The following is a 20,256-nucleotide window of genomic DNA, read 5'->3' as shown; positions in this document are numbered from 1 at the left end:
AGCCAATGCCCCTCTCCCTACCAATCCTCTTCCAGCATACCACCTCATTTCTTCTTCTAACCCCAATCAATGGGCATTGAGGGCTGCCAAGGGCCCAGTGAGGAGGGATGATTTGGAGCAGCAGAGAGAGGGCAGGTCTGGGGTGTGGAGGTAGGGGCTGGGGTAGTGAAGGAAGGGTGAGGATGGGTTTGGGTATTTAGAGCCAGAGACCAGCATGATGGGGCAGGGGAGGTTGGGCAGAGAAGGCACGGGGAGGGGATACAGGCTTAAAAAGCATAGGGCAGCAGGTCAGAAAAAGGAAGGGGGAAGTAAAGTTTGAGTTTATCTGAGCAACAACTGAGCACCAGCAAAATTTCAATGTGCTGGCCAGCGGCCACTTGCCTGAACATGCCTCTAGCATAAAACCACTAACTGAAGGAAAGGACTCTCAGATCTTAACTTTCCATCAGATTATGATGGAATCATAATCCTTTGAATCATTACCCAGCTGATTCTATAACAGCCACAAACTTTGTATTTAGTGACTCCGCAGTGTCTGGAATCATAAATTTGTTAAAAGGAATGATGATTTTCTTAAAAATGTGAAGATGCCATAATCGTTTTAGTGAATAATCCTAAAGCCAAAGCCATGGACATAGGTTTTTCCAAGGATTCATCTTTATATGATTTCAGCATCATGTATTTTGGTTGAGTTGTGTGGGGAGTTATTTGAATATCCCTATTTATAATTCTCCATGTTTGGGGTCCATACATATTACCTGCAGTGGAGAAGTCCGGTAATTAATATACTGCCTTCCCAGTGCTTGGTTCAGGCTTCGTACCCAGTAGATTCTCAGATACTGATGATGTTTGTTAAATGCTCTGACTGACTGGATATGGAAATATAAGAGGTCTTCCTCAGAAAGTGCCCTAAACTCTACACCATATTCAGTATCAGATAATTCCTCAAACTCTCATCGAGAAGCATTAACAAAAAAACACTGTCTTGCTGCTGCCTCAGGTTTCTAATTCTCTTTGCATTTTATTCAGCTCCCATTATCTCTTCACATTCAAATTTTAAACTCAGTGAAGTGTTTTAGATTTCTAGTTTTCTGTATCATGGAACAGTCACTTTTTCCCACTTCCTGGCCTTCTCTCTAATAACTCTTGTGAATCCTGCTGGCTGTATCAAACAATTGAACCCATTTATTACATTCCCTGCAATCTAAGCTAACTGCTCTCAGGCCTTACAACTCCAGAGGGCTTTCTTAGATATACTCCATATTCAATGCACATAAAAAATGACAGTGTTTCTTCCTAAGCCATGTTATCTAAAAGTACAACATAAAAAAACACTTTTTAAAAGCAGATCTTACATACAAACCCTTTGAGGGATAAATTCTCTGCTGAAATTGACTAGACAAAAGTGGTAATAGTAAAATCGATGATGGTATATATTAAGTACTTATTATATGATACGCACTTGGGTAAATATAAAACAATCAGACCAAACTCAGTCTCTATCAGCAAGAGCTCAGATTCTGAGAGGGAGGGAGAGCAGGTATCTTATCCCATTTTATATATGAGGAAACTAAGGTTGAGAGGGTAAATGACTTGCCCAAGGACACAACAGACAAGTGGGAGAACTGAGATTAGTCTTTCTTAATTTCATGTTCTTTTTAGCCCATCAGAGCAGGAACATAGGCTTCCCTTGGAATTATTACTAATTAGTGTAACAGCCAATGTTCATGTTTATGCATCTGTTCATAAACAGTGATCTGTGTTGTCCCAGATTCTGCAGTTCTGCATTTGAAAAATTCAGATTTAACCAAATACTTTGCTAAATGAGAAGAAAAGGTACACAATGACTATATTAATATTAAAGGTCTCACTATCACATCAAATCTCTGGTCTTTCAAGCTGACATAGCTTTACATGTTTTTCAGATATCTTAGAGCTCTGTACCTTTAGTGTTAATATGAAGAAATTTCATATTAGTCTTCAAATATAGAGCTTTAGCAGATTTTACTGGGTGCTCTCTGTTGCTGACGTTTTGTGAGTGGTCATGTAGAGCAGGAATAATGAAGGTGTATTAGGCTTTGAGTGGAAAAGCAATGAACCTCATTCTGTACTTCAGCAGTGTAGGTAGACAGGCTGAGCACAGGTTGTAATTGGTATCTTTTACTAATGAAAGAGCAGAAATGCAGCTCCAAGACAGGTTGCTAATCTGACAGCTAAGTGGTCTCCTTCGCCAGAGTGTAAATGACCAAGTTAGCTGGGGCCTAGAATGAAATGAAACATGGCCAAAAAGCTGAGGAAGAGGGAAATATAAAGGAAACAGAAAGAGAGGCAGGCAAGGAAAGGAAGAAAAGGAGAGAAAGGGGACTGAGCTTCTGAGCTTCCAACCTCAGCTGTTCTTTGTCATTCTGTGCCACCTCAACCACCTGCCACAGTCAGCACAGCTTCAGCTGTCATTGCCATTACTGCCACCTGGGCCAAGATTTGGCAGAAACACTGACTGAAGAAGTAGAGGCAGTGGGAAGGAGGCAAAGGTTAGTGGGGTAACTTTTCAGGCTTTTAGTAGAATTTCTTGTACAGCCAGAAACATCAGAAACTCCATGCTCCACATAATCGCTCAGAAGACACCAACTCAGCCATAATGGCCCTGATAGAGGCAACAGTGGCAGCTGTTAATTATTCCCTAAAGAATAAGTAGAGGAGGAGAGAGTGGACAGTCTCTTTTTCATTCCACTTCTCCTTCCTATTATACATCCACCCTTTCCCCTGCACTGTCAGTATCTCCTTTCACCATCTTGACCACAGAAAGGGTCCTAATTGTTCTTCCCAGGGAAGAATCCTAAAATGTATGACTGTGTCACCCAAGGGGGTCTCTGATCACAAGATTGGTATTTCTAGATAGTCCTACTACAGAATGATATACTTGAAACAAAGGCAGCCCTAGCAGCTCCTAGAGCTCTGCAGAGGGAGTCCAAGGACTTCAAACAAATGCCTTCCACCCAGCAGCCATCACTGAGGTGAAATTCCACTCTTCTAGGACATTGAGATACTTGTGATTATTGAACCTGGGACAACCCTACCCAGAGTGAGAGAAACCTGAAAACAGTACCAGTAGTAGACATGCACTGCACTGTTTGTTATTGTGGATTTATTTATACTGCATTTGATTTTCCTTTCCTTGGGTTTCTGTCATCAATTTTCCCCTTTTTCATATTGGGAGCCAGAATCCATATGTGAAGTAATCTCCTTGTGCTTTGTTTACAACATACTACTTAACAAAGGCAATAAATAAAAATAGGATCACTTTATTTTTCCATAGTTGTAGAGCCCCGGAAGAAAAATACTGTGATTTACCACCACTTTCAACTTTCATAGAACCAAATGAACTAGGCAAGAAAAATTAGGCCAACCCATTGATTGGTCTGAATTTATCTTGATTAATTAATTAGTTAATTTGTGTTTAAATTATTTCTAAGAAGAGTAAGAATTCGGGATCAGAATAGGAATCAAGCACTGTCCTTCAATGATTTAGAAAATTCACATCCAAAATAAGCAGTCACACCCATGCAGTAGCAGTTTGAACCCTATGACACAGACACAAATATGACACAAATGGGGGCCCCAAACTGAGTCCCCCTTTTTCCTCTCCTCCTCCTCCTCCCCTCAATCATCCCCTCACCCTTCTCCCTTCCCCTTCCCACAGCACTTGTGTATATTTGTACATATTTATTACTCTATTTATTTTATTAATGATGTGTATATAGCCATAATTCCATTTATTCTGATAGTATTGACACCTGTTTACTCGTTTTGTTTTGTTATCTGTCTCCCCCTTCTAGACTTTGAGCCCGTTGTTGCTTAGGGACCATCTCGGTATGTTGCCGATTTGTACTTCCCAAGCGCTTAGTACAGTGCTCTGCACACAGTAAGTGCTCAATAAATATGATTGAATGAATGAATGAAATAGGTTTTGTACTTCTCTGCTCTTTAGTTGTGCTGTGGCCTCTCTTTAAACCATGCTGTATGAACTATTCCCAAAACAAGACCACAGTTTTTTCTCCTGAAGTCAACATGAATGTTGTATCTTGGATACAAGATTGAAAAAAATCAAATGTATGGTGTAAAAAAAGATTCTTTTAGCTCTCTCCAGATGGTTTGAGACCCCTAACGAACCCCCAAATTGGTTATGGAAGCATTTTACTGAATCTTGTCAACTAGAAACAGCACTGTGTTATCCTGCATGTTTCACTAGGACCTGACATCAAGAAAAACCTAATTTTCCTTCTAGAAGAAAGCTAAATTACATATGCACTGAATTTCTCTAGGTAACACAACCTCAGCCCTATAATTAATATCACTACATTTCACTGATTCATAATTAAACATGAGCTGTTCAGTTGTTCAGCACTTGGAGATAGTAATATGATATGCATTAGCTAAATCATTGTGCTATTTTACACCCTATATTTAATCTGCAGAGGCACATAGTGAAAGAGCACATATCCAGGAGTAAGGAGCATCCTGGTAAACTTCAGCATCCATAAAGAAAGACTTCGGGTTTGCACTCACCCCTCCTGAAGAGCAAAACTACACTTAATTGTGTTATTTGTTAAATGCTTACTATGAGAAGCAGTGTGGCATAGTGGAAAGATTACAGGCTTGGGAGTCAGAGGTTGTGGGCTCTAATCCCGGCTCTACAATTTGTCAGCTGTGTGACTTTGGATAAGTCACTTAACTTCTCTGTGACTCAGTTACCTCATCTGTAAAATGGGGATTAAGACTGTGAGTCCAACGTGGAACAACCTGATTACCTTGTATCTTCCCCAATGCTTAGAACAGTGCTTGGTACGTAGCAACCACTTAACAAATACCTTAATTATTATTATCATCATTTTGTGCCAGGCACTGTATTGAATGCCGGGGTGGTTACAAAAATATAAAGGTTGGAAACAGTCCCTGTCCCACATGGGGCTCGCAGTCTTAATCTTCATTTTAAAGGTGAAGTAACTGAGGCACGAGAAGTAAAGTGATGTGCCCAAGTTCACATAGCAGGCAAGCGGCGGAGCTAGGTTTGAAAACCAAGGCCTCTGAATTTCCTGTCTCTCCCACTCCAGTCCATACTTTGCTGTCCAGCCTGGATTATTTCTCTACAAAAATGTTCAGTCCATTTTTCCCAAGTCCTTGAGAACCTCCGGTGGTTGCCGCTCCACCTCCACATCAAACAGAAACTCCTAACCCTCAGCTTTAAAGCTCTCAACTATCTTGCTCCTTACTACTTCACTCCACTCTACTACCATTACAACCCAGCCCACAAACTTCACTCCTCTAATCCCAAACTAATCACTGAACCTCTGTCTCATCTATCTTTCCACTGACCTCTAATCCACAAGATCAAGGTACAGTGAGTAGGTTGGCACTAGAGGAGTGATGTGTGCCCTTACTCTTCTTATCCAACAGACAATTACTCTCTCTCCTCCCCCCACAAGCTGTACTGAAGGCACATCTTCTCCAAGTGGCCTTCCCTAAGTCCTCTTTTCCTTTTCTTCCACTCCCTTCTGTCACCCTGACTTGCTCCTTTTAATCATCCCCGCTCCCTGCCCACAGCACCTATGTACATATCTGTAATTTATTTATTTAAATAAATGTCTGTGTCCCCCTCCAGATTGTAAACTCAATGTGGGCAGTGAATGTGTCTGTTATTGTTATATTGTACACTCCCAAGCATTTAGTTCAGTGCTTAGCACACAGTAAGTGCTCTATAAATGATTGATTAATTGATACTTCATACATCTTGACTCTTTCTGTTCCTGCTGTGCTAGTAAAGTCCGTCATCTTAATGGAGGACGCCATCATCTGCACCTTTCCCAAAAGGTACCAAGGCCAGGTTTGAGTGAGAGTTAGGGTCATTGAAATCCATCCATTTGTGTTTTTCCTACACAGGCTGCTCCATACTTCACAGGTTCTTCTGTCTATTCAGTGTATTTTTTTTCCTCAAATTAATCGTACCAATGGAAACGTCCAAGTCAGACACTGTAGACAATTTACCATCCGGTACTACTAGCCTTGTTCATTCTCTGCTCTTTCAGAGAGCTTCTTTTTCTATTGGGCCTCAGTGCTTTTAGCAGAGTTTTGCTTTCTGTAATATTTCAGTTCTTTATTTTCTCCATCCAAAAAGCAAGGGGTTAGTAACCACAAGATGAATTCATTATTCTATCAAACTATTATTCCATAAATTTTAAAATTATCAGACTTTAAAAGGAAGTCTTTAGATTAACTCCTAAAATATGCCAACTAATTTGGGTTGGTTTGTGCTTCTAACTACTCTAAAATCTTTGGAACCTGAGCTAATTATGAGACTCAAAGATACTACCTCCAGATACAGACTCTTTTTTTTCCTTTGGCCTGACCTATGGACACTTAAGATAATACTTGATAAATACTTATTTTGAAAAGTATTTCTGCTTTGTTTGGGAAATGATTTAGCTCCAAAATCACAATATCATTTTTAAGCCGGAAGTCTAGCCTATCTCTACAGCTTTATTACAGGAAAGGATGTGTTGTTATCCTGTTGCAATCAAAACCAACAGATCAGACTTTCTTGACTTTTATTACCTCCCAGATCCTAGTTTCTGATGGCATGTTGGGAGCAGGAGATGAGGGAACAATTTTTTTTTTCCTTAGCGTTGAACATGATTTCACTAGTGAGAGCAAAGTACAGGTGGGATGGTTCACTACAAGCTGGACTTTGGAGGCCCAAATGAGTTATTTGCCCTCTGTGCAACAATTATATACTGCCTAATAATTTTCAGATCTTACTTTACTCCAATTCAGAATGTTTCTTCCTGCCTAGGTTTTTGAAAATGATTCCAAGTTTTACTCCAGGGAAATCATTTGGTTAGTCCATGGGATGTTGGCAGCTCTGAAGACCTTTTAACTTTCAAAGCTGGAGCTTCTGCAAGAAAACACAAAAGCAGGGAATTCTTTGTGACTAATGGGTACTAGAAATAGAAACACACTAGTCACCACTACCACTTTAAAACGAATTTCCAAATGAAAATGTCCTTTGCACTATATATAATCTTATGTAGTGATGACAGGGTCATGCTGCTTTGGCAGCGGCCTGTGTCAGCAAGTTTCAGGCTCTAATCTCAGCACTTTCTGATTTCTCCAATAAAAGTCACTTCCATGGTTTCTTGTTTCCCCAGGACAGAATTTTGAAGACAGGAATAGATGCTCACTGGCCTTTGCTAGGGAGAAAATGAAGGAAGGGTAGGGTGGAATGAGCATTTACTCTGCTGCTCAGCCTCTTCTAATTTGAGTGGTGATGTTTGTACTGGTCTAAGATATAGTCTTGTCAAGTTGACAGCCTGTACTGTGGAGAATGCCCCAATGGTCTGACCAGTGAAAAAGCCTCCAGAACTGAATATCTAATACAGTAAGAGACTTCTGAGTTTTTATGTTTCCTGCCTTTAGGTAATGTGGCTTAATTAAAGACACACTAAACTACCTTCCCAGGCAGAGGGCAGGTGATACAGGATTAAAGATACTGAAAGCTGAATCTGTGGAACAGATTTTGTTTGCATTAATCCTGCCGAAACCAAAATCATATCTCGGGGTAAAGGAACTATAAAATTAACTCAGAGGCCACAAGCATGCTCCATGGGGTCTTTAAACTGCTGGGCCTGTTCATTCCTTCATATCAGCCTTCTCAGGAAAGAAAGCAAAATAGCCACATGATCCACCTGAAGTACAAACAAGCCCCTTAATATTTCCAATTCCCAGATGGCTTTGGCACAGCAAAGAGTCCCCAGATGGCTGCATCGGAAATGTCCGATGCCACCTCCTCAGGAAGGCACACAGCTGTCTGACAAAGCCACCTGATGTGCCCTGTACTTTTTCAGGTGCTCCAATTTCTCAGAAGCCTAAAGAAATTCTAAATCAATCAACTGTGCTTTAATTAATTACAAGCCTGCATGACCCCACTATTGACAGAAAGAGCTCGGCATTCTGGGTTCAACTAAATCACTTGGTCGTGACTGCATTTCATTCTGCCATGTTTTCACAAGATATACTCTCCAGCGGCATGGTGTGAAACCGTGGTTGCTGCCACCCAGCAGAAAGAAGGAGATTTTGCTTTCAATCATTTATCTGGCAGGTTTATTTCTTACCCTGTTGTTTTTTTCATAATTTGAAAAAGAGGCAGGAAACTTATCAGTCCAACAGTGCTCTCCCCATAAAGCTCAAATCTATTTGATCTGCTGCTAATCATCAAATGGCTTTGTCATCAGAAAGAAGTGAAACCCAGGAGAAATAGCCTGCCCTATGATCCACCTAGCAGAACTTCACCCTTAGAGTTTGCTGCTGTTCCAGATAAATATCCCCGACTGATGTTGTTGTCAATTATGTCTTTGGGAGGTGAGTCTGGGGAGCAGACAACTGGTCATCAAAGTTGACATTCCTGAACAGGTAGGGAGAAGCAGGGGATTAGCAAAAAAAAACAAACACATAAAAAATGTAATTCCCTGAGCCAAGATCTTGTTTTTTATTTCTAAAGCTAATTCAGCCATTTTCACATCATCCCCACTGAGCTTATTCCTCTCTCCCTCGAACAGAACTTCCTTGTTCTGAATGCTGGAGCTCAGTATGCTCCAGGGGAATGGGGGAGTGTGAGATAAATAAATCCAGCTGAGCACCTGCCCTCTCTGGCAAAAGGAACCAAAACTCAATATGCAACTGCCATTTGTAGTTTGGGAAGTCCACAGTAGGTTGAAATTAGGTCCTTTTCCATGTACTAGACTCCATAGATTAGAATCCATATCTTCGAGAATTGAAAGATCAACTGGTTCTCCACTAGTGAGGAGCACTCATTGGCTATCAAAGGACCATTGGCAGAAAATGAAAACCACTTATGCCTACTTTTTCTGTGTCTCATGGCTCTTGGGGAATAGGACGGGGCCCTGCCAGCACTTGGATTCATTAGGAGTGAACATTCCACGGGAACCCTTGTGGGAAATGTGGATGTCTGGGTTCAGAACTAGGTAGTGATTTCCAGAGGATCACATGTGGAAGGAAATGATAGAGACAGAAAACTGAAATGTTGGGCTTTGAAACTGGAGTGTGAAACTAGGTTATTGTGAATGGGAAAATGTGAGAGGAATGAGAGGAGAGTTTTTAATTGCAGTTTATCATTCCAATTCCTAGATAACTCACCAATAATTGCTGTACAGTGTTAGTGCCAGGAATACAGAGTGTCACCTTTTCAATTAGTCTTGCTTATGTATTGCCAGGAAGGGCTTTCCTTGCACAATTTGAGGGAAATGAAGTCAAAATGCTGAGGGTCTCCAAACTGTCTGTAGAGAAACAATTGTCCCTTGAATAAAATTGATGATCTTTAGCACACATTGAAAAGGACCATGTTAACCCCTCTGTGGGCCCAGAGTCATAATACATTTTACAGGCTCTTGTGTGACGTGATTTTAGCATGTCACGCTGTTTTTATGTTGACAAGCCATCTCTCCACATTTACTGCCTTGTACCCATCAAAGACCTAATTTCATGGCTATTAATTAATGAGTACTAATGACTAGGGTTGTTCCAGTTGGTGACTGCCAGAGCTAGGGCTTTCTTGAAGCGGCTGCTGATATAGCTTCCTCTCAGACTAGGCATCTTGGGACAAGGGAAGTGGTGATCCTCCATCCCTACTTTTCTCCCTGTAGATCTGGGGAATTGTCTTGATGCGTCAGTCATGTTCCCACTGTGGGCAGTAGGTGCAACAACTGAGTAGATGGGCAGCACATGGTATCTTTTTTATGCTTTTTTTAAGTGGTATTTCCTGAGTGTTTACTTTGTACCAGACACTGTATGAAGTGCTGGGGTAGTTACAAGCTAATTATGTTGGACACAGTCCATGTCCCCCACAAGGAACACCATTTTAATCCAGGGAATGTGTCCCTAATTCTGTTGTACTCTCCTGAGTGCTTAGTACATTGCACTTTGGGCAAGTCACTTAACTTCTCTGTGCCTCAGTTACCTCATCTGTAAAATGGGGATTAAGACTGTGAGCCCCTCGTGGGACAACTTGATTACCTTGCATGTAACCAGCACTTAGAAAAGTGCTTAAGACATAGTAAGTGTTTAACAAATACCATCATTTCAGCACTTGGTACAGTTCCTGGCACATAGTAAGCACTTAAAAAACACCATAATTATTATTAGTACAAATAGTAAGCACTCATTAAATACCACTGATTGACTAATTGATTAATCCCATTTTTCATGTGAGGTAACTGAGGCACAGAGAAGTTAAGTGACTTGTCCAAGGTCACACAGCAGACAAGTGGTGAATCTGGGATTAGAACTCAGATCCTCTGACTCCCAAACCTGTGCTCTTTCCAGTAGGAAATACTGTTTTCCATTTAAGAAAGGCTCCCCACTTTTCTGTAATTAAGCTTATTATGGGAGGTGATTTTTTTTTCCATTTGAGAAGTCACAATCAAACAAAACTAAATTAGGGTTTTTCAAACCTTAGCCTCTGGTGGAACGGAATTTCAACGTATTGCACTATGAAAAGCTTGCTTTTGCCATCTGCTGGATGTACATTAAATTGCATTAATAAAGAAAATTGATCACGGAACTAAGTTTTATCTGCTTTAGTTCATAGAACAATGAGTGAAGAAAATGTGCTTTATAAAAAATATCCATTATCCATTTAAAAAGGTCATTCTTTGGCTCTCAAGTTATAGCAACTCCATTTACTTTCCACCAAAGATATTAGACTTGGCAACCAAGCTAAGAAGCGGTGTTTCCTAGTGGATAGAGCACAGGCCTGGAAATCAGAAGGCCCTGATTTCTAGTTCTGGCTCTACCACATATCTGCTGTGTTGTGTCAGGCAAATCTCTTCATGTCTCTGTGCCTCAGTTACCTAATCTGTAAAATGGGGATTGAGACTGTGAGCCACTGTGGAACATGGACTATGTCCAACCTGATTAGCTTGTACCTATTCCAACACTTCATTCATTCATTCATTCAATTATATTTATTGAGCGCTTACTGTGTGCAGAGCACTGTACTGAGTGCTTGGGAAGTACAAGTTGGCAACATATAGAGATGGTCCCTCTCTACCCAACAGTGGGCTCACAGTCTGGAAGGGGGAGACAGAGAACAAAACAAAACATATTAACAAAATAAAATAAATAGAATAAATATGTTCAAGTAAAATACATAAATAGAGTAATAAGTACGTACAAACATATATACATATATACAGGCATTGATAGGAAGTGTTTAAAGTTCACTGTTACCCTCATCTCAGGGGAGTGAGGAACGATTGGCATGAGTATAAATGAAATATTCAAAGATGGGGTAAGATTTGGAACGCCCACAGCACGTAAGGGGTGGAGCTGGGATTAGGACCCAGATCTCTGGACTCCCAGGGCAGTGCTCTTTCTATTAGGCCACACTATTTCTTGGGCCTTAATTCATCCTTTCTGTGTATTATTATATTGCCCCGATCCCTTCACAAGTTCATCGTTCTTGTCTTCCGGAGAGTGGCATCCACCTCACCCAGTCAGGACCAATACTGAAATACTTACCTCAGAAAACCACTTAGAGAAGAGACTATGACTGTTGATTTCAATCAACTGCCCATATGTGTACCTGTCTGCGAACCTACTTAATATGCTGCTTGGCACATAGTAAGCACTTAACAAGGACCAATACCAATTTTTTTAAAAAAGGCCAGTAAGGGTCAATCTGTTCCGAGAAAAACAATCACAGTTGACAATAACAGATGATATAAGGTTTCCTCACAGGAGTCTTAACTCCTTTGCTCAGGGGGGAACAAACAATGATAAGACATTACAGAATCCAACCCATCTGCTGCTTTCTCCTGCAGATACCACAATGAAGAGGTCAGTTCACTACAGCTAGTAGCAAGTTGCATCTTTACAAAGCCCTTGCTTGACTGTCCTCAGGAAATAGTTAAGTCTCAGGCCAAGTAGCTTTCAGAGAAGAAAGCCTTCAGAAGTAACATCAAAATATCTCACTTCTAACAACTCTTTCTTTGAAGATGGTAGGTGGAGGGGAGGCGGTTGCGAGCAGCCATGTGTACTGGGCGAACGTCTCCCACTGGCTGAAAAGGCTGCCTCTGCTGCCACTGCCGCCACAACAGTAAAACTATTTTCATACCATTAAAGACCAGGACCTTTTTTTTTTAACCAGAGTTAAGCCTATTTAGAATTACTTTCAATTTAGCCTGCCTGACCCTTCTTTGCCAGTCCCATTAGATTAAAGAAAGGCTAAGAGGTTCAACCTAACATATTCCTCTGTACTTGATGTAATTTAGGGGCCTGAAAGCTGGAGTCAGGACATACTTCTGGGGCCCCAGGAAACTTTCAACTGAACAGACTGCAAGTTAACACCCAAACTCTGTGCAGCAGCCATCAGGGAACTGCTTATGCTAATGACTGTGCTCTTGAGACACATACACAAGAAGATATGCAGTTGGTTTTGAGTTGTTTCACAGAGTCAACACAGTACCATGGCTCAACACTACCACTTTGAAGAAAGCTGAGGAGGTGTTCCAGTCCATTACTGAAAAATGCCTGCACAGCCAAATGTTCTCATCAGCAAACCAGAACTTAATGCCATCATCATATTCTTCCTACTTGGAAATACACTTTGTATCCAGTGATGCAAAGATAGATATGGAAGGAGAAAACAGAAAGAAAACCTTCAGCCTGACTTTTGAGCAACTGACGAAACTTTGCAACAACAGGACGTCGAGCTTCATAGCAAATTGGACAGCTCTAAAATTATAGTCATAAAAGTAACTATGGTGACTAGCTTTCCAGGTGTGTAAGACAGAGATGTATCAAGCTTCTTGAACAGTTTCACGATTATCCTCCAAGAACCATATTCAACTTCAAATGGCAGAACAAGATTACCAAATGAGGTTCTGCAGTGCAGTCAACTCATCTGAACTAAGGTAAGGCTCAAGGCAAAGCAGCCTTGCTGGGCAGGATATGGGAGGAGGACGAATGATAACTGGATACACAACAGTTGCTGAATGATTAAACAAAGGAGGGCACAAATGGGGGCATTTATTCATTCAATCCCTTTTATTGAGCTATAATTCTATTTATTCTGATGGTTTTGACACCTGTCTACATGTTTTGTTGTCTGTCTCCCCCTTCTAGACTGTGAGCCCATTGTTGGGTAGGGACCGTCTCTATATGTTTCCGACTTTTGCTTCCCAAGCGCTTAGTACAGTGCTCTGCACATAGCGCTCAATAACTGCAATGGAATGTGCAAATAGCAAAGGCTTTTATTTATGAAAATTAAGGTCAACAATAGACATGTCTTTATACATCAAATGCAAAAATATGATTTTATACATTCACCAAGAACAACTCTACTTGGGGTTATATACATCCTGAGGTGAATTCACTGAGTACTTATAAGTCAAATGTCTACCTGTAACTCCAAGACTTGAACTAGATGGTATCTGTTTCTGAAATCTGTAAACAAGAGTAATAAGAGAATTAGTAAAAGGCACTGTGGCAAAATATATGTCTTCTGAACAGGGCTTATTTCCCAGTTTTACAGTCCAGAGGCAATTAACATCTAAAATTAGAAAACCTTATTTTTAATAATTCTGTCATTATTCACAATTACCAGCACCACCAAACATGAAAAACCCAGTTCCTATTTCTTTAAAGGTGTTAAACGGCTTTTGTGCAGCATTGTGAAACTTTCCGACTAGCACAATTGCTGCAATGTGAATTCACAGTTTCCCAGCCCAAAAAACCTTGCTAAATCCGTAGTTCAGCCTATTTTTTCCCACTGTACTAAGACTCACACTCTAAGTGTTTAATTATCAAGATCACAAAATACAACTCTGACTAATAAAAAAATCTAGTTGATGACTGTAGAATGTCCATACAGACTCTTTGGAGAAACAAAGTCTTCCAATCCTCCTCACCATTCATTTTTCATTGTGGATAGTCCCATGGAATTATTAATCTGAAATAATTTCACCTTCCTTTTGAGCAAAAATTCTGGTAATCTGAGAGGCAGAAATAACTTAAGTAAATGCAGTGTTACCTGGCACTCTCCACCAGAGCACTGTATTAACCAGCATTTCTGATCTCTTCTAATTCAACAGAAAGGTTGGCCTCCTGATCTCTTGTAGGGATTGCCTCCACTCACCAGCAGAAGGTTAAGTGAACAGGATATCTTTGATCCTTTCCAAGCAAGAACAGGAGCTAGTAAAATCAAGTGGAATGTTCATTCATTCATTCAATTGTATTTATTGAGCGCTTACTGTGTGTAGAGCACTGTACTAAGCGCTTGGGAAGTACAAGTTGGCAACATATAGAAACGGTCCCTACCCAACAGTGGGCTCACAGTTCTGCATTAACTCTCTCCTCCTGTCCTCTGGGCTTACCAAGGCAGGCAAACTGACAGGTCAATAACAGTTTCAATGTCAGTTTTCAACAGTTTCAATTGGTGGTCCCACTTTTTCACAGAATATCATACTCACCGAATTCTGGAATTTAAGCATCGCCAGGGTACAACTAATCAATCAACATCCTCTTCCCCCCAATATCTGCTCTCACAATCCTTCCTTGAGCTAACAGACTTGTGTAGGGATTTTATTCTGAATTAGGTGGCTCTCCCTAGCCTCTATGGATAGCTTTTTCTAGCACAACCCAACCCTTTGTTAACCAGAATTTTAGATCAGCAGGAATCTTGTATTCCCCCAGCATGTTTAATAACAAAATTTTTAGTCTTTTAAATCGCAGATTCCTAATAGAGCAAGAATTTTAAGCAAGACAGTTGTAGGAAATGGAAGGAAGCACAGATGACTTCAAATGCATCTATTGTTGGTATTTCCATTTTGACGTACTGTCTCCATTGTAATTCACCTCCATAGTAAATGTTTCCTATTGTTAGTAAATACAGAGGTTAGGGGAAGATGGTAGTGGATCAGGAATAATAGTAACAATATTTGTTAAGCACTTACCATGTGCCAGGCACTGTACTAAGCACTGGGATAGATTCAGGTTAAGTTCCTAGTGGGCAGGGAATGTGTCCATTTATTGTTATATCATACTCTCCCAAGTGCTTAGTACAGTGCTTTGTACACAGTAAGCACTCAATAAATGTGGCTGAATGAGAGAAGCAGGCCAGACACAGTCTCTCTCCCATATGGGACTCACAAGTCTAAGTAGGAGGGAGTAGGATTTTATCCCTGAGGAAACTGAGACATGGAGAAATGACTTGCCCAAGGTCACACCACAGAAAAGTAGCAGAGCTGGGATTAGAATCTAGGTCCTTTGAATCTAAACCTGTGGAGAGTTCTCCTTCTGAACTCAAGCCTCAGGACTCTTAGGTAGGGTGACTCTGCAGCCATGGTACCAGGAATGCATCTCCTAGACTGTAAACTCCTTGTGGGCAGGGAACATGTCTACTAACTCTTATAATACTAATGGTACTTGTTAAGTGCTTATTATATGCCAAGCACTCTTCTAAGTGCTGGAGTAGATACAAGTCAATCAGGTTGGACACAGCTCAGTTCCACGTGGGGCTCAGACTCTTAATTCCCATTTTTACAGGTGAGGTCACTGAGGTCCAGAGAAGTGAAGTGATTTGCCCAGGTTCACAAAGCAGACAAGTGGTAGAGTCAGGACTGGAACCCAACCCTTCTGACTGCCAAGCCAGTGCTCTATCCATTGGGCAACACTGCCATATTGTACTTCTCCAAGGGCCTAGTACAGTGCCTGACATACAGTGAAGCTCTCATTAAATACCACCAACTGATTGGTCAGGGGTCCCAAGAACTAGTCAGCACACAAAGTCACACAGTCAGCACACAAAGTCACACAAAGTCAGCAGTGGTGGCAGCAGATAACAGGGGATCAGGGTTGCCTAAATCACAGGTGGACTCAGTCCAAGCTCTCCCTGGATGAAAGAAAGCTGTCATCTACTATGTGACTTGAGAAAGTCACTTAAGTTCTCTGTGCCTCAGTTACCTCATCTGTAAAATGAGGATTAAAACTGTGAGTCCCCTATGGGACAACCTGATCACCTTGTAACCTCCCCAGTGCTTAGAACAGTGCTTTGCACATAGTAAGAGCTTAACAAATACCATTATTATTATTATTATTATTATTATCTACCAGTACTGCTTTTGGTTGAAATAAGAGTTAGATCTACTAACAAAGCTCCACCAAGCGACACATTGGTGGGTTGTGCTGATCCAGAGGTACCTACTGCTTCCCACCCACACCTCTCAACTCTCCAGTTTAGTTTTGGATGATTCGGGACCCTTGATTGACTGATTTCCTTTAGAAGTATGACTGATGTAAAATGGGAAATTTGGGTGACTCACGTGCTGATGTATGCTTCTTTGATGGGCTATTAACCAAATCAATCAATTAATAATAATAATGGCATTTATTAAGTGCTTACTATGTGCAAAGCACTGTTCTCAGCACTGGGGAGGTTAAAAGGTGATCAGGTTGTCCCACGTGGGGCTCCCAGTCTTAATCCCCATTTTACAGATGAGGTAACTGAGGCACAGAGAAGTTAAGTGACTTGCCCAAAGTCACACAGCTGACAAGCGGTGGAGCCGGGATTAGAACCCATCACCTCTGACTCCGAAGCCCGGGCTCTTTCCACTGAGCCACGCTGCTTCCCGTGAATGAATTCTGGGTCCCTTGTCTAGGAATAGTAATGAAAGAATCTAAGAAGTGTATTTAGAAAAAAAAAAAGATTAGAGTAGGTATAGTTTCCCTCCCTGCCTCAAGCAAGCTGGTTGAGGATAGTACTGTTATTGCCCAAGACCTGGCCTCTTAGGAGCTTCATGTTCTTCACAGTCATTAGTCTCAGTTCAATTCTGTAGTCATTTAACTAGTTGAAACTCTTTCGGAATCTATCACTGATATGGTAACTTTCACCTAGGGTGACTGATGGACAGGATGTTGGCCTCATTCTAGAAATAACCAGTTGCCCGAATTCAGGCTAGGAAATCTTGCTCCAATAGCTATGACTCTGTCTTTCGTGCCACTCCCCTTCTTATTAAACCATAATAGCCAAACCTAGGAAGGAAAGGGAGGGAATAACCGTAATATCTCCCAGAATTAGAACTTTATTTACTACTTCTACCTGTCCCATACTCACAAAATAAATCTCTTTATCTAACACAACTTCATCAATCGTATTTATTGAGTGCTTACTGTGTGCACAGCACTGTACTAAGCGCTTGGGAAGTACAAGTTGGCAACATATACAAGTACAAGTTGGCAACTTCATCAATCGTATTTATTGAGCGCTTACTATGTGCAGAGCACTGTACTAAGCGCTTGGGGAGTACAAATTGGCAACATATAGAGACAGTCCCTACCCAACAGTGGGCTCAGTCTAAAACTTGCACCTTTGCTGCTAAAACCTGCAGATCTCTGTGGGTCAGGTTGGCTAAGGAAATATTTTTTTGCAGTATAAAGTATCTCTGTTGCAGGCCAGCCTCTACTGGAGACCACCTGCTTATGAGCTAGCAGTTAAGCACATCACTGGTCATTATTCAGCCCACCAGCCATCCTTCCCTTGATCAGAAGGTCAGAGGGGCCGGGGCCAAGGCTGCATTGGGGAGCGGAGGTGAGGCTGAAAGAGGGAAGGAGAAAAAGGAAGGAAGAGTGGAACAGAGACAGAGCTACTCTTTCATTCACTCATTTGTTTAAAGCAGTTGCAGCCACTCTTACCCGCACTCAACCCAAACCCACGGAGGCTTTAAATATTCTGTAAACCTTATTCCCCATGTTGAAATGATTCCCTGTTGTATATTTATCAAATATTGAATTGGGCCATTTTTTGGCTTTAGAATCAGATTCAGCCATGACTACTGGGACCTTTGCAGTATTAGCGGATAGATAGAAGCATACCCCCCAACACCTTGTTATTTAGATTATTTTTATTGTTCTTGGACTGAGTGAAGACACCCTAAGCTCAATCACACAAACATTTTGCTTCCACCACTAACACAGGTCCTTGATTCAAGTTGCGGTTGATCTTTTCATGGCTACTGAAACTAGGGGCTGCTATCTAAGTTGTTTTGTTTGTTTATTTGTTTGTTTTTATGGCAAGGGTGGGACTTACTATGTGCCAAAAATTATACTAAGTGCTGAGGTAGGTACAGGTTTATCAGGTTAGACACAGTCCCTGAACTACATGGGGTTCGCAACCTAAGACTTTCTTGCTGGGGAATTGAATCAATGAATGAATGAATCATATTTAGTGAGTGCTTTCTTTACTAAGCTCTTGGGAGAGTCTTGTCTTGCTTCAGGCTGTCAAGTCGTCTCTGACCCATAGCGACTCCATGGACACATCTCTCCCAGAATCCCCCCCCACCCACAGCTCTCCATTTACCATCATTCTGGTAGTGTATATGTCTCTATATGTTGCCAACTTGTACTTCCCAAGCGCTTAGTACAGTGCTCTGCACACAGTAAGCGCTCAATAAATACGATTGATGATGATGATGATGATGCCCATCCACCAAGCTAGCTCTCTTCCTCCCTTCAAGGCCCTACTGAGAGCTCACCTCCTCCAGGAGGCCTTCCCAGACTGAGCCCCTTCCTTCCTCTCCCCCTCATCCCCCTCTCCATCCCATCTTACCTCCTTCCCTTCCCCACAGCACTTGTATATATATGTATATATGTTTGTACATATTTATTTACTCTATTTATTTATTTTACTTGTACATATCTGTTCTATTTATTTTATTTTGTTAGTATGTTTGGTTTTGTTCTCTGTCTCCCCCTTTTAGACTGTGAACCCACTGTTAGGTAGGGACTGTCTCTATATGTTGCCAACTTGTACTTCCCAAACGCTTAGTACAGTGCTCTGCACACAGTAAGAGCTCAGTAAATATGATTGATTGATTGATTGATTAGTGTACCTATAGAGTTTTCTTGGTAAAAATATGGAAGTGGTTTACCATTGCCTTCTTCCACATAGTATTCATTCATTCATTCAATGATTTTTACTGTGTTTACTGTGTGTTTACTGTGTGCAGAGCACTGTACTAAGCGCTTGGGAAGTACAAATTGGCAACATATAGTAAACTTGAGTCTCCGCCCTCAACTCTCTCCGATGCCGCTGCTGCCCAGCGCAGGTGAGTTTTGACTTGCAGCAGTTTGTCTTCCACTCACTAGCCACTGTCCAAACTAGGAATGGAATGGGTATGCCTCTGCTTGACTCTCCCTCCCATAGCCAAGATTGGTAGAGTATTGGAAACTCTCCAGGTGTGATCCCGAGATGGGATTTGGGAGAGTACAGAAAAGCAATATGGCCTAGTGGAAAGAGCCCATGCTTGGGAGTCAGAGGACATGGGGTCTAAATATGACTCCAACTTATCTGCTGGGTGATCTTGAACAAGTCATTTAACTTCCCTGTGCCTCAGTTTCCTCACCTGCAGAATGGGAATTCAATACACATTCTTCCTTCTATTTAGACTGTGAGCCCTACATGGGACATAATAATAATAATAGTAATAATGGCGTTTATTAAGCACTTACTATGTGCAAAGCACAGTCTAAGCGCTGGGGAGGTGACAAGGTGATCAGGTTGTCCCACAGGGGGCTCACAGTCTTAATCCCCATTTTACAGATGAGGTAACTGAGGCACAGAGAAGTTAAGTGACTTGCCCAAAGTCACACAGCTGACAATTGGCAGAGCCGGAATTTAAACCCATGACTTCTGACTCCAAAGCCCGTGCTCTTTCCACTGAGCCATGCTGCTTCTTTAAATAATAATAATAATAATAATAATAATAATAATAATTTTGGTATTTACTAAGCACTTACTATGTGCCAGGCACTGTTCTAGGTGCTGGGATAGATACAAGCAAATCGGGTTGAACACAGTCCCTGTCCTACATGGGGCTCACAGTCTCAATCCCTATTTCACAGATGAGGTAAATGGCCTAATTATCTTGTATCTACCCCAGTGCTTAGAATGGTGCTTGGTACACAGTAAGCGCTTAACAAATACCACAAGTATTCTTGTTTTATCATTATTATTGTTGTTGTGATTATTACAGTATAACAGGGTTGGTAGATATATTCCCTACTTACAAGGAGCTTATAGTCTAGAGGGGAAGACAGACATTAATATAAATAAATAAATTATTGATATGCAGATAAGTGCCGTGGGGCTGAAGGTAGCGTGAATAAAGGGTGCAAATCTAAGTGCAAGGG

At 41.2% G+C, this 20,256-nt stretch overlaps 1 non-coding gene across 1 annotated transcript; it reads right to left on the bottom strand.

Moving 5' to 3' along the window:
• Window positions 1–19,182: 19,182 nt before the first annotated feature.
• LOC119931855 lies at window positions 19,183–19,320 on the bottom strand. The gene has a single exon (XR_005452163.1). It is a non-coding gene; the product is annotated as a small nucleolar RNA SNORA7 (small nucleolar RNA).
• Between the last annotated feature and the right edge of the window lie 936 nt (window positions 19,321–20,256).

This window comes from Tachyglossus aculeatus, chromosome 8 (assembly GCF_015852505.1).
Source record: "Tachyglossus aculeatus isolate mTacAcu1 chromosome 8, mTacAcu1.pri, whole genome shotgun sequence".
Taxonomy (NCBI): Eukaryota; Metazoa; Chordata; class Mammalia; order Monotremata; family Tachyglossidae; genus Tachyglossus; species Tachyglossus aculeatus.
Note: the sequence above shows the minus strand (reverse complement) of the source record. Positions and strands in the feature narration are given on the sequence as shown.